The sequence below is a fragment of the Sorex araneus genome, chromosome 2, assembly GCF_027595985.1.
Source record: "Sorex araneus isolate mSorAra2 chromosome 2, mSorAra2.pri, whole genome shotgun sequence".
Taxonomy (NCBI): domain Eukaryota; kingdom Metazoa; phylum Chordata; class Mammalia; order Eulipotyphla; family Soricidae; genus Sorex; species Sorex araneus.
Window position 1 is genome coordinate 16,945,468 of NC_073303.1, and position 16,179 is coordinate 16,961,646.

At 40.1% G+C, this 16,179-nt stretch overlaps 1 pseudogene; it reads right to left on the reverse strand.

Moving 5' to 3' along the window:
* Window positions 1-9,854: 9,854 nt before the first annotated feature.
* LOC129401608 (protein transport protein Sec61 subunit gamma-like) lies at window positions 9,855-13,497 on the reverse strand (annotated as a pseudogene).
* Window positions 13,498-16,179: the final 2,682 nt, after the last annotated feature.

The following is a 16,179-nucleotide window of genomic DNA, read 5'->3' on the forward strand; positions in this document are numbered from 1 at the left end:
TATACCCAGGTCAGGCTTATGCAAGGCAAATGCTCTACCCTCTGTACTATTGATGTGGCCACTTATGTTTGCTTTCCAAAAAATTGTTGGAAGGAAACTTTATAGGTAAGAAGAAAATAATCTAGAATGATTATTGCAATAAAAGTTATATTTCATTTAATATGTATATAAAGAGTCTCTTGCCTGCATGCCTGGCTGTCTTCCCCAGGGCCCCTCAGAGGGTATGGGATCCAGCTTCCCTCCCCACCCTGAGCAGAGCTCCCAGTGACCGAAGACCTCTGGAGCCTAGCCACAGCCATGTTCAAGGCCCCTTTCCACACGTTCGGACAAGCTTCACACATGAAGGTACCGGCAGAGGAACCCAGGTGTGTGGGACCCAGGGCTGAGACCTCCAAGCCTGTTCAGATCGGGACTGGGCCTCTTCCGCACAGATTTCCCATTTTCCAGTACCTAGGTGGTCACAGCCAAGGACTGCCCCCAAGGCCGTGTAATCCCACCAACGGCTGACATCCAGAGACTTAAAAGCAAGCTCCCAGAAGTGACATCTTATAGCCTACTTATCCCTCTGGGAGAACCTGGAAAGCTACCAAGAGTTACCTGCCCACATGGGAGAGCCTCGAAAACTCCTCATGGTGTATTCATATGCCAAAACCAGTAACAATGCTGGGTCTCATTCCCCTGACCCTGAAAGAGCCTTCAATGCAGCATCATTGGGAAGGATGAGTAAAGAGAGACTTCTAAAATCTCAGTGCTAGGACGAATGGAGACGTTACTGAGACTGCTTGAGAAAACCGACTATCCAAGGGATGATGATGATGATGATGATGTTGACGTATACAAATAATCACAGACTGGAGGGATAGCACAGCAGATAGGGCACTTGCCTTGCACGCGGTCGACCCAGGTTTGATTCCTCCGTCCCTTTCAGACAGCCTGGCAGGCTACCAAGAGTATCCTGCCTACATGACAGAGCCTGGCAAGCTACCCGTGGCATATCCGATATGACCAAAACAATAACAACAAGTCTCACACTGTAGACGTTACTGGTGCCCGTTCCAGCAAATCAATGAACAGTGGAACAATAGTGCTACAGTGCTACAAATAATCACATGAAAAATAACTAGCTACGTGTAGATATATAGGTTAGTATGCATACATTTTTTGCCATTTTATTGAAAGCTTCTTTATAAAATAAATAATAGCTTATTAAAACAAGCACACTTTGCTCCCATATATCAACGTCTCAGATGCTTCTTTAATATAAAACCAGTTCTCCTTGAAGAAACCACTTAGTTTTCAACTTGGGCAGAAAATATAAAAAAGAACCTCAAGCATCCTGTAGTACCAAAGTTTAAGGAAGTGTCACAAACCCCGCCCCAAAACTTACACACACATTTGATGGGATAGGTCCAAGGAACATGGAAGTCAACTGAAGAGTTCTCCAAAGCTGCAAAAATTAGAGTAAGAAAATCAGTAAATTAGTAGTGAATTATAATATACCACATTAAATTAGTACATATAACCTAATACTGATATATCAAGTGATCAAATTAATAAACAGAAGGGTAAAAAGAGAAAAACAGCTCCTGCAGAATAAGTCCAAATAATTTATGTAGGCACTCTATCCTAAAGGGCAGAGAAACTCCATCGTCCTTAAGTATGAGTCATTTCTTTTCATCATAAAGTATGAGTCACTTCTCTCCATGGGCCTCTTATCATAAGGCAATTTAGGCATAGGATATAGCAGAATGCTCTGAACTACTTTTATAGGTTTTAATTTTTATAAAAATGAAATTGTTCTAAAATAAATGTATTAAAAAAAGTAACTCCAAGTTTGAATCTTGTCTCCACTACTTACTAACTTATATCAGTTTGTTTTCTTGTTGGCATTATTATAAGCAATAGCATAATATTTATGCCTATAAAATATTTATCAGCATGCCTGACAGACAAGTCAATATTAAGTACCCTGATTGTACTTAATATATAACATAATTAAGCCAAAGAAGCCAGTATATATAATTTATAATATACAATATTATGCACAAAATATAAATAAAATAATGCTTATTTGTAAATATATAATGTATATAAATTATAATAATGTAATGCAATATATATGAATATATATCGAGTCAACCCAATTCCTGCAGAATAAGTCCAAATAATTTATGTAGAAACTCTCTCCTAAGGGTCAGTGTAACTCCATGTCCTGAAGTATGAGTCATTTCTTTTTATCATTAAGAATGAGTCACTTCTTTCCATGGACCTTGTATCATAAAGAAATTTATGCGTAGAATATAGGGGAATGCTTCTGAACTATTTTTATGGGTTTCAATTTTTGTAAAAATAAAATTGTTTTAAAAAATGTATTAAGTATAAAAGAGACTCTAGATTTGAATCTTGTCTCCACTACTTACTAAATATACTCATATTAGTTTGTTTGCTTCTTGGCACTATTATAGACAGTAACTTAAATAATGCTTATAAAGTATTTATCCCATACCAGACAAATCAATGTTCATAAACCTGATTGTACTTAAAGTATGTCACAGTTGACCCAAAGAAGTCTGACTACACAATCTTTAATATACATTAATAATAGCATAAAGTTTGATGCAATATAATAGAATTGTTAGTAAACTATTTTAGGAAATACATTTTAAAATCTCGTATTGTGTTAATATCCTCAAAATTAATGAGAATAAAATCCTAAGATACTGTAGCACTGCATTGTAGCACTGTCATCCCATTGTTCATTGATTTGCTCGAGTGGGCTCCAGTAATGTCTCCATTGTGAGACTTGTTGTCACTGCTTTTGCATATTGAATATGCCACAGGTAGCTTGCCAGGCTCTGCCGTTTGGGCCAGATACTCTCAGTAGCTTGCTGGGTTCTCCGAGAGGGACGGAGTAATCAAACTGGGTCGGCCTCGTGCAAGGCAAACACTCTAGCTGCTGTGCTATCGCTCAATATAAGAAAACAGTAAACATTCAATCTTCAAAATGAACAATCCCTTTTCTCACCTCTTTCCTTCCCTGCAGTTTCGTTGTGATAAGCAGTTCTGCTATGCTCATACACTGTGAGCTTTCTAGGGAGATGGGGTGTGTGCTGCTCTTTGCTGTGGGTAGTAGGAGTCATATCAGGTGATGGTGGCAAATGTGCTCACAAGGGATCAGGCTCCCTTATCTCAGATGCTGCGCTTACGTATGGGATTGCCATAGAGTCACATGCATCCTTTCATGCGTCACAGTCTTAGTCACAGAGCTTCTCAGCTGTCTTTCTCCCTGTGGGTCACACCCTTCAGTTGTACTTGTGCACTGGCTTTGGTACATCTGGAAATTACTTCCAGTGCAAAGGTTACAAAGAGGTGCTCTTCCAAGATGGCACCAGGACCATGAAATGACATCAGTGATAAAACTCATGCGTTCATGAGCATCTGAGTTACCTCTAGGTCCCTGAATAGCACATTTAAAAATTGAAATTGTAAAGAGAAGATTGGTGGGTTTGACTCAACATTGAAGGGTCAGGTTTCAGCCTGGGGAAGGCATTTCCAGGAAAAAGACTATCTATGTGCAATCCTGCTGTTGTTATGTCTCTGTTAGCAAGTTACGAGAGCTTCAAAATGAGAATATTTATCACTAATAAAGGTGAGGAAGGCACTGCTATATACAAATGTTTTATTTTTGAAATAAAAATTAGAATAACACTTGCTTAGGAACTTGAGAATACATATCAAAAGTATTGCTTGCATTTTCTCTAACCCAGCAATTATGTAGCTGAGATCATACTATTAGATTATAATTTTGAAATACATTTATGTAGAAGAATTAATAATGTCTTAATAAAAACTTAGAAACAATCTAAATATACCCAAAGTGTGATGGTTAAATGTTTTTTTAGTACCTTTATACTGTGTTGCCTTGTGCAACTATTAACATAGTTTTCAAGATTTCTCAACTTATTATTTATATGCAGTGGTACATACTCACTATAAAAATAGATAAGGAGGCAGTGAAATAGTTCAGCAAGTAGGCAGTCCCTCATGGTCCCCCAGCTCCACCTCCAGGAGTAGTTTCTGAGTGCAGAGTCTGAAGTAAGCCCTGAGGACTGCTAGGTGTGACTCCAAAACCGAAGAACAAAAAAAATGCAAGACTATACATTTTTCTTTTTATTTCTTTTTATTTTTTATTTATTCACCGTGAAATATAGTAACAAAAATTCCATGTTTGAACTTCGATCATCCGGTCATCTAACACCCATCCCTTCACCAGTGCACATTTTCCACCACCAAAATCCCTGGTATCCCCTGCCCCCCCTCCCCCCGCCAATTCCATACCTCCCCCTGCCTGTGTGGCAGACAATTTGCAAGATATCCTTTCTCTACTTTAGTTACCTTCGATATTTCAAGACCAGTCCTACCTCCCCTCGTACCTGCCAAAAATACAATTGCTAGACAACGTGTTTTATACTGCTTGTTATAGATATAAGGTAATGTTGCGCAGCCCCAAGAGCGGCCACGTGCTTTAGGAATTCTAAGATTTTAATAATTAGGGTCTGAAGAAATTGCTGCCACAGATTGCTCATGTCTGAGATTCCTGTGTGTGTCTCTGGATCGTGGCCATGTGGGAGCTGGTGCTTCTTGCTGACTTCTAGAAAATGTCGATCACCTGAGCTCTTAGAGGGCAGGCGGTGGGATGGCACCTGCCCCCGTCTGGAGTGGCCCAGCAAAGAAGGCCTATTGCAAAGTCCCAGGCCATCTCTGCCACAAGTTGCTCAGGTCTGATATTTCTGTGTTTGTCTCAAGACTATAAATTTTCAATATTCTATGCATCACAACATCCAGGATATTCATGATTAGCCAAAGCAAAACAAAATTTATAGCTTCTATTTATACAAAAATATATCACTGTCACTGTCACTGTCATCCCGTTGCTCATTGGTTTGCTCGAGCAGGCACCAGTAACATCTCCATCTTGAGACTTGTTGTTACTGTTTTTGGCATATCGAATATGCCACAGGTAGCTTGCCAGGCTCTGCCGTGTGGGCGAGATACTCTTGGTAGCTTGCCGGGCTCTCTGAGAGGGGCAGAGGAATCAAACCCGGGTCAGCCGTGTGCAAGGCAAACGCCCTACTCGCTGTGCTATTGCTCCAGCCCCTATACAGATTAAAATGTTAATAACTAAATAGCCATTGAAATTATAGTCAAACATACTAAGTGTTGATAAGAATGCAAAGTAATCAGAAGTTTTATAATCAAGGTTATTATAGCAAATGATATAAACACTTTGGAAACTAATTCAGCAATTTCTCATGAAGTTAAATAATATATGCTTGAAACATGACTCAGAAAAATGATATGTATCTATTTACACAGAAGGTAAATTAGAAAAATTTTACCCCAAACCTACTATGAATATTTTCAGTCATAAAAAAGAATTGAAGAAAATTCTTGTGTAGACACAATAGAATATTATTCAGCAATAAAGATGATAGATATTATGCAACAGCAACTTGAATAATAAATATATCATGCTAAATGAAAGGAGTCAGACATAAATTTCCCATTAGATTAGAGTTAAAAGACAGATCTCAATATACAGGAAATATGGACTGGAGCTATAACACAGCAGGTAAAGCATTTGCCTTGCACACGGCCGACCCAGGTTCAATTCCTCCTCCTTTCTGGGAGAGCCTGGCAAGCTACTGAGAGTATCCTGCCTGCAAGGCAGAGACTGGCAAGCTACCTGTGGTGTATTCGATATGCCAAAATAGTAACAACAAGTTTCATATGGAGGCGTTACTGGTTCCCCCTCAAGCAAATTGATGAACAATGCGATGACAGTTCTACAGTACATACAGAAAACATACGTATCTAGAATTCATGAATAGCCAGAGATTTTTTCAAGGAAAGTTGGGGTGGTGTGGGTGGGGTGGAGATAAGAGTAAGAATTGGCTGCAAGGAGATTAAGGGAAAGGGTGGTCTGAGAGAAATGTTATGTATGGACATAACGTCCATTAAAATCCACACAATCTTATAGAAAGGTCAATATTTTTGCTTTTATTTTTTTTGCTTTTTGGATCACACCTGGCCATGCTCAGGGGTTACTCTTGGCTCTGCACTCAGGAATTACTCCTGGCGGTGCTTGGAGGACCATATGGGATGCTGGGAATCGAACCCAGGGTGGCCGCATGCAAGGCAAATGCCCTACCCACTGTACTATCTCTCCAGCCCCTAGAAAGGTCAATTTTATTGCATGTAAATTATACCCGACAAAGAACATTTTAATAAGTATGTTGCCGCACTATGTAAAATATAAACCATTACATTTAATAGTAAGTTTGTAAAAGACAAAGAAACTGAGGTAAGACTAAAGGAAAGCTGTAATTCTGCTTTATTATTCTATATGGCAGATTTATATTTTTTAAAAATATTTTTATATCAAGAAAATAATCTATGAAAATGTAAAAAAAAACCTAGCATCTATGTTGGTTTAATCATGCTTTAATATACACAATGAAGATTGCCCCCACTATAAAGAAAAGACATTAGTGATTGCACTACTTTTCCCATTGTCCCTCTATTTCTCCTGACTTTTATTTTTTTTAATGTTGCCAGTTCTTTTGCTTAATATTTATTATATAGTAATACATCAAATCTATTTCATACTAACTCTGAAGATTCTCTAAACACAACACCAAATATCTTATCTATCTTTTTTAAGTTTGTATTTTTGTAACTTTTTGCAAAGCAACTGTGCGACATCTCCCTCTGGGAGAACCTGGCAAGCTACCAAGAATTTCCTGCCTACATGGGAGAGCCTCGAAAACTCCCCATGGCTTATTTATATGCCAAAACGAGTAACAATGATGGGTCTCATTCCCCTGACCCTGAAAGAACCTCCAATGCAGCACCATTGGAAAGGACATGTAAAGAGAGGCTTCTAAAATCATAGGGCTAGGACAATGGAATGGAGACGTTACTGAGACTGCTTGAGAAATTCGACGATCAACAGGATGATGATGATGATGATGATGATGATGATGATGATGATGATGATGATTTGGTTTATTTTGGGGGTCACACCCAGCAGTACCCAGGGCTTACTCCTGGCTCTCTGCTCTGGGATAATTCCTGGAAGTAATTGGGAGACCATATGGGGTGCCAGGGATTAAACCCAGATGGCCACATGCAACCCTATGTACTATAGCTTCTGCCCTAATTTTTGCATTTGTTTAATTTTTGCATATTTCAAATGAAAAATAATTTGCCAGGAAGGTTCTACTCACCAAACTATAAAGTTCTATGTGAGGCCCCATCTGTCCCTAGCCTAGAATGTTCACTGATGTCTAGACCAGTATCTTTATCATGGCCACCCAGCAGCAGCGCCTGAGCTGGTCTGCATTTGGGTCCAGTTGAGCAACATCTGAATGAGCTGTTACTGCCATCATTAGGAAAAGATGCTTTCTCATTCACATCAGACCTGGAAGAAAAAAAAAGAAAAAAATCTTCACTGTGATACGACAGACGGAATACAAAAAATGCAATTATCTTTTAGTCATTCATATTCCATTTGGTAAGAGAAAAATTATATGCTGTTGGGCTTAATACCCTTTAAAACATTGAAAAATAAATCAATCAAATAAATTAGGTACTTCGGAATTTTACAGCTGATGCCAAAGACATGCCATGGGGGTGTCTTATGCATTCAGAACTAGCTTCTTTCGTCTAGATTAGACTGCATTTAAAATGCTTTGAAATGATTTGAAGCGATCCGTATAATACAAATAGATGTGGAAGGGAAAAAGAAAGTGACTGGGCAGGGACATCATTTGGAAGGAGGAAGATTTTCCATGCAAGGCTTAAAACAGTTAAGTTTCACATGTGGTATTCTGGACTTTGCATTTCAAAGGAGTTTTAAAAATGAAGATCTAGGGGGCTGGAGCGATAGCACAGTGGGTAAGGCACTTGCCTTGCACGCGACCAACCCGGGTTCGATTCCCAGCATCCCATATGGTCCCCCGAGCACCGCAAGGAGTAATTCCTGAGTACATGAGCCAGGAATAACCCCTGTGCATCGCTGGGTGTGACCCAAAAAGCAAAAAAACAAAAAAACAAAAAAACAAAAAACCAAAAAACGAAGATCTACTACAGCTCAGTGGCCTAGTTATACAGCTTGGGAGACAGATGTGGACCCTAGAATTCATGTGCAGAGATGATCGCTCCACCCCCCCAGGCAGTCCCTGTATTCTCAGGCATTTCTAATTTTGCTCCCAGGACAAAAACCCAGGGCAAATGTTTTATGGACTTAACCCCCATTGCAAAGGCAAAATGTATTTTTGTGGCTCTGTGTATTTTTGTTTGTCTTCCCAGCTATCTAGGGATGCAATTATTCACTCGTATGCTGATTGTCATTGTTGCAATCTGCATATAAATTTTAACTTACACATTTCTCAGTTGCTTCATACATCTTTCTGCCATCAGAAATGGAGGAGGTATGAATGGTACTTGTAACATTGTTTTGTGCTCTTCTCACACAAAGCCCAACATCTAAGAAATGAAAGTGTTATGTGACATTGAAATGCTTCACAGCTTTGTGAGAACTAAAAGATACCCCGCGGTATAATTTTACTGGAAAAAGCCACACTCTGATATTCAAAACTATGTTGAATCACATTTGTTACACTCGGAAACTATATTCATCAGCTACTTGATTATTCATAATGTAGCATTTCTTACAATGGCATTAATTTCACATCAATTGTGATTTCTACTTTGCTAAAAAATCACATTTTACTTATGCTCTCTGTAAAACAACACTGCGATACTTGAAAAGGGGATGCATACGGAGCATAGGATTTATCAACATTAAGTACATGTTAACATAAGTGGGGGCCTCTGGGAGGGCTTCTCAGTAGTGCTAAGAGCCATCAGATTTACATCTAGTGGAGCCAGGGGTGCTTAGTAGGAAGCCATGAAGGGCCAGAATCAGGTCAAATTTAGGGCCTGGAAATACAAGACTTGTACTAAGTATAAGTGGGAACATTTTGGATAAGGGGAAGTTGCCACCATAGAAGTAGAGAACAGATACCCATAGAGAAGAGAGGGGAGTCCAGCATTAAGGTGGGGTGCCAAATCAAAGAAAACTTGGTAACAAGGAATACTTTAGGGATGTGAGTGAAGGTGGGACTGGTAAAGTTTTTAAAGGATAATGTTGACCTACAGTGAAACATTATCCCTGGACTATCACTGACTATCACTAATATCTCCTCACACTTATCTTTGGGCTAGTAATACTCCATCTTACATTGAAGCATCATAACAATAATATGTTGAACACACCGCTCCCCACAAAACTCAAGTGCCAAGACTAAGAAGTAGATTATAAAGATACATAATTAGAAGAAACATCTTTCACCTGCGAATCCTGAGCAAGAATGGATGGATTTTATATTTTACCTGGGATAGGGCATTTACACTGTGATTCAATACACTTGAAAGTTTCTGAAAGCTTTGAGAAGATCCACAACATTGATAAGTGCATGGCATTATCTCAAAATCTATAATGACTTCTATTGGATCCTATGACCAATCCATTTGGAAATCTGAAAAGCAACCTCCTTAGAGCCATTTTTCTGAAAGTCAGTTCCCAAGTGGCCTTAGTCACTGAAGTTAGTCAATTGAATCTTTTTTTTAAATTTTGAAATGATTTTAATTTAGAAATAGAAAACACCTTGGAAAAAAAACAGGAGAAACACCAAAATATATAGGGCAAATTCTTACTCCATGAATTTCTCAAAGTCTCACTTCTTCACCAATTACCCAAGATGAAAAATATTCTTCTCTAAAGGTATTCAGCCCCCAACAAGGATGTTATATATGGGGATATGGATCAATTTCACAAAAAAAGCCAATCAATCTCTTCATAGCAAATCATATTGCTGTTGCCATGGCAATCTTCTGAAATTCTTTTCTATCAGGTTTAGTGTATCTTTTAACTGGGAGAACTGAGTCTTTCACAAACTGCTGACTTGGCTCAACAAACTATACTACTGATCCCAATGACTGCCACCAAAAGAGGCTATGGATACATCATATTACTGGACCCTATAGGCTCACCTTGATTTTTTTTTTTAACTCACTATCTGGGTTGAACTTTATTACTTCTCTTGATCACCTTGGATAAGCATGAGTATCCCAATGCTTTTGTACCCTTTAAATTAAATCTATCAGATTCTTTACCGGAATCAATCACATCTACTACTTTATTTCTTCCTTATGCCAGGGCCGAGGCCAAGACTGGGATATTATGGCTCCCTAGTTTAAGATTCCAAAAAAATTTGAACAGTTCTCAAAAAAATAAGAATTTAACTTCCATATGACACTGCAATTTGTATTCTTAGCATCTACCCCAAAACCCCACTATTTTGAAAAGACATTTGCTCTCAAATATTCAAGTACAGCCCTACTTATAATAGTCTAAATCTAGAAGCAACCATGATACTCAAGAACAGATAACTGGGTAAGGAAACTATGGTACATATACAAAATGGAATATTACTTCCCTATAAAAAAAAGCAAGCAATTTCCATGGATGTACATGAGGTATTTAGCTGAGTGTTTTCAGCCAGGAGAAGGACCATTACAACATCAACTCTCTCTGTGTTGTAAAGAAGCACAGTAAAAAGGTAAAATGACCAAAGGTAAGACACCTAATCCTGAGAATCGGTCTATAGAACTGACTTTTACATATGGGTATGTTGTTGATTAGGGGGAGGTGCATTCATGAAGGTAGTATTGAAATACTATATGCATAAAATGCTACCATCAGCAATATTGTAAACCATGTGTCTAAAATTAAAATTCATATAACCGGGACTGATTCCTTCGTCCCTCTCGGAGAGCCCAGCAAGCTACCAAGAGTCTCCTGCCCACACAGGAGAGCCTGGAAAGCTACCCTCAGCATATTCGATATGCCAAAAACAGTAACAACAGGTCTCACAATGGAGACATTACTGGTGCCCCCTTGAGCAAATTGATGAACAACGGGATGACAGTGCTACAGTGACAGACAGATTAAGATTAAGGCTTAATCTTAATGAAGGCTTAACCAAGGTTAAGGCAACTCTATCAACCCATGCTCTCTAATCTTCTATCTGCTTTGTTCTCAAAGACTTGGGATTCAGGTTTTGATACAAGACAAGCCTTAGGCAGGCCTCAGTCTTCTGGTCCGAGTCTCCACAGTCTCCATGTGGTTTCTAGAAGACAGGATGGCAATATTGTGCTGAAAAGTGGGTGGTAACAAGGTGGGAAAGTGAAAATCATTAGGCAAATAGATGTGAGCAGCTATGGGAGTGTGTGGTGACATTTGAGAGCAAATGGTTGATGTGCATCCCAGGGATAACTGGAGATTAGTATGTTCTTACTCAGCATTTCCCTCCTTCCTTAGCTTCTGATTCTCCTCCTGCTGTTGACTTTTCACATCAATTTGCTCATCTTTGTTGTGGATTTACCCAGGAGTCCCTCTGTAAGGGACATATGTTGGTTTGGTCCTTCCCCACTCCTTTACTCTGCCAATAGGAAGAAATGGTGACTGCTTGTAAATGTTCTTGCCCTCTAGCGCACTGAAATCAGCACTATCTTTTTTTTTAAACTTTTTATTATTTATTTGAGCCACATTTCACATTTTGAATTTACTCCTGGTTCTTTGCTCAGAGATCAGTCCTGGGGGCAATTGGGGGACCATACGTGGTGTCAGGGATTGAAGTCAAACCTATATTGACTCTCTAGTCCTAGGTCCTAGTGTTTGTTATTATTGATAACGAAGGGGTTGACAGAAAGGATGAGATACAGGAGTCTCATAGCCGATGCAAGAAAAGAATTTGACCATGTTAGAAGGCCTTCAGAGTCAGTACCAACCTTCCAAAAACTTACTCTCAGAACATTTTGAAAGGTGTCCTAGATTGCATCAGAGCACTGAGACACTGAACCAACATGTTCTCAGAGAGGGGGAAAGAACATTATGATATAATCATCAAAATAAATGCATTAAATTAAATTAACTGCCAGTTCCTAAAATAGCCACATGTGTATTAGAAGCTCATCTATCTTGGGCATCTCTTTCCTGGCTGTTTTCATCTCTTTCCTGGCTGTTTTGACACATCTGGACATCATCACTTGGTGACGTGGGTTCTTAACAATTTTTATTTATATAAAGTACTGCATTTCTAAATTAAAACGTATATCTTGGCGGGGTGGGGAGATGGGATTGGGGGGTGGGAGGGATGCTGGGTTTATTGGTGGTGAAGAATGGGCACTGGTGAAGGGATGGGTTCTCAAACGTTGTATGAGGGAAACATGAGCACGAAAATGTATAAATCTGTAACTGTATCCTCACTGTGACTCACTAATAAATAAATTTAAAAAATATAAAAAAATGTATATCTTGGATCTGTGACTTTTTAATTTCTCTTGTTTAATTTAAAAATATTGTTTTGTATTGTTTTGAATGGAGAAAATCATTACAGTCCTTGATACTGTCCTCATGTCCAGCAGTTGGGGGAGTTGACATATGGTGAGAGAGAAATATGAGACACAAAATCTGTCCTACAAGTAAAACGAGTGAGACTTCATTTTCTGTATCTCTCCATTGCAAGGCATGCCTTAAGCATTTTATTTGTCTTTCCACCCTAGGGTCTTTTACAAATACATGCAAACAGATGCCTACTGATAATGCAAGGAAAACTTGGAATCCGCTGAAGGCATAGGTCAGGAGTGGGTGCCAAGCCTACAGGTGCGATCCAAGTTCATGACACTGTCTTTCAGGCAGAAGAGCTTTGGAACTAATTATAGAAAGTGTGACCAAGCTGTCTTATTTAAATCCTGATAGGGACCTTTAATCAACTTTCAACATTCTCAATAAACTTTCCATGCCCTTCCACTGGAAGCTCAAGGCAAACATTATTTAACCCTTTCTTCCCCCTGCCCCAACATCACTCCTTATTACAAAATACAAAATAATTAAAAAGTACAAAACCATGAGGCTTTGGCTTTATAATCAGAAAGAAATGAAGAGAGGCTGGAATTTCCCAGGAGATGCAGCAGGGACTGGTGACCGTGGTGAATATCACTCAGGGTAGCACTGTAGCACTGTCCTCTCTTCATTCACCAGTTTGTTTGAGCAGGCACCAGTAATGTCTCCATTGTGAGACTTATCGTTATTGTTTCGGGCATATTGAATATGCCACGGGTAGCTTGCCAGGCTCTTGTCGTGTGGGCAGGATATTCTTGGTAGCTTTTGGGGCTCTCTGAGAGGGACGGAGGAATCGAACCCAGTTCGGCCGCATACAAGGCAAACGCTCTACCCACTGTGCTATCGCTCCAGTCCATCACCCAGGATAAGACAGGAAAATATCAGAAACTACAGACAGCCCTGAGAGGAAGCCTGTTAATTTAAGTTGTGGCTCCAAGTTTCAGAAATTTTCTCACCTTTCTCATCTTCCTCTCCTCCCTTCACTACTTGAACCCATCACAAAAGATCTTGAACAACAGGTTGCAAATCCTTATAATGCCATGCAAAGAACAAAACTACAACCAGAAATCACCCAATCCCTCTGGACTAGATTTACTCTCTAAAACCCGCTTTCCAAAGCATTCTATACTTCAGTTACACAGGAAGAAATACATATCCATGGACGCATCATCTAAAGTCAGCCCATGAATATATTTCATGATATTGATTTAAAAGATCCTAAAAAAATATCAGCACAAAATCTTACAGACTCGGTGAAATGTTTCACACTCATTCATCCAGTTAGGTTTTCTCTCTCCCTTCTCAGTACTCTCTAAAGTGGGATGTTTGTAGCCATTAGAAACACAGGGCCAAGGTAGGAGCCTCAGAGGACCAACTAGTAGGACCTATCTCATATGCTATGACCCAGACAAGTAGGATACAGGGAAGAGGAGCTAAGTCATGGGAGGCTTTGGAAATATATATATATATATATATATATATATATATATGTGTGTGTGTGTGTGTATATATATATACACATGTGTGTGTTCCAATTCATTTTTAAATTAAATCACAGTGATATACACATTTACCGAGTTTTTCATGATTGGATTTCAGTCATATAATGTTCCAACCACTGTCCCTTCACCAATGTATTTTTCCCACCACAGATGGTCCCCAGTTTCCCTCCCACTCAACCCTTGCCCCCATTCCTAGATCCCTAGGAAAGAAGAAATTGGGTATCTGCCCTTTGCACATTGCCTGATATCCAGATTATACTTCTATCAAAAAAGAAATACATTTTGCTTTTAATTCTACTCTTTTCCTGCCTCCAAAACGCACAGATCTTTTAAACGAAATTTATATCGCTGGTTCACTTCTAGTGCCCACAGATGGCATTTTCACATCTAGATAATTTAAGAGTTTATTTACAACAGGACTATTTGAAAAACCTGGGTAGAGGAGGTAGAGGGGAACCACAAGAGGCAATATAGTGACTCAGCGCTAATGACAAGTGCATAGGAGATGAGGGAAGGGAGCAGGTACTGGAATTCAGGACATGTAGGCGGAGCAGCTTAAATGGTCAGGAGCAGTAAATATTGTGGGAGACAGGCTGTCTACCTTTTGGGCTGAGTGCCAGCAGAAAAAAATCCCCGGACATCAATTTTCTAACTCAGATGAATTACCCTGCTGTGGCCTCAGCATGAAACCAAAGGCACCGGAAGCCAGTTACATGCATCTATATAGGCCAGTCATCAATTTGCATGCCAATAATATCTTAGCAGAATTAAACCGTTTTGCTATGTGATATTTCATTGTTCCGTTCGAAATGCACTCAAAATTTTAGCATAGCTTTTAATAATTGAATGCCATTTTCTTGCATTTAAATTCCAAAGATATTCTCTGCGACAGCAATCGTTTTGTTATTTTTATTTTTGAGCCTTTCGTAGCCCAATACATAGTTAAATACTTAAAGCTGTTGAATGCAGGAGCCAGACCAATAATACAGCGGGTAAGACTCTTTAACCTTGCATGTGGTCAACCAGGGGTTGATCCCCTGCACCACGTATGGCCACAGAGCAACACCAGAAATGATTCCTGGGTGCAGAACTTAAGGTCTGAGAACTTCTGGGTGTGACCCATTCATCCCCCTGAAACAAATTTTTTTTTAAATGCTGTGTATCTGGGGATGACTCAGCAGTGAAAGCTCCAGAAGCGTGAGACAGCCAGAGGGTTTTTGCCGTGCCTACAGCTGCCCCTGGTTCAACCCTCAGCACTGCCTTAAATCCTCCAAGCATTGACAGGAAGGGACCCATGAGCACAGAGCCGTGAGTAACCTCAGAGCCAGCAGGATGTGACTCAAAACCAAAATTAAGCAACATACACACACAGACACACAGACACACACACACACACGCCCGCGCGCGCATACACACACACACACAAAGGTCCTTGGGGTCAGCCTCATGCACTACGCATGGTGTGCTGGGGTCCTGCTGTTAGGAATCCCTCCGCCCTGTGCTACACACAAGTGTATTCTCTCCAGCTCCCTCTAGCTGTGTATCTGGGCAATGCAGTGACAGGGTGCAACTCCCAGGAGCACCACAGCCAGGAGTGTGACCTGCAGCGAGCATGGTGAGCACCAGAGCAGCCCCTGGTGGGCACCACCACCGGAATAGCTATAAGCGCCACCATGAATATATTCTCTGTCTGGTAGGCGCTAGCCCACCATGACTAAATAGTGCGTGGGGGGCTGGAGAGATAGTACAACGCGGAGGTGTTTTGGCTGATCTGAGCTCAATCCCTGGCACGTCACTGGGACCCCTCAGCTCCACCAGGAGTGACTGATTGCCGGAAGTAAGCTTCGAAAACTACTGGATGTGCCCCCAAAGGAAAATAAAGTGCGTGAATCTCAGCAAGCAGCATCATGAAGTGTGCAAATACTGTAGTCTGATCACACACACACACACACACACACACACACACACACACACACACACACACACACACACACCCCTCTGCCCCCAGTGAGGGCCACAGTTAAATGTGAGCAGCACATTTGTCACCCCAGTCATCACAGACAATAGGAAGGGAAGGGGTGGAAACTTTCAGTGTGAGGTGGATGAAACTGCCTAAACTCTAATTGCTGAGGCGATTTCAGGGTT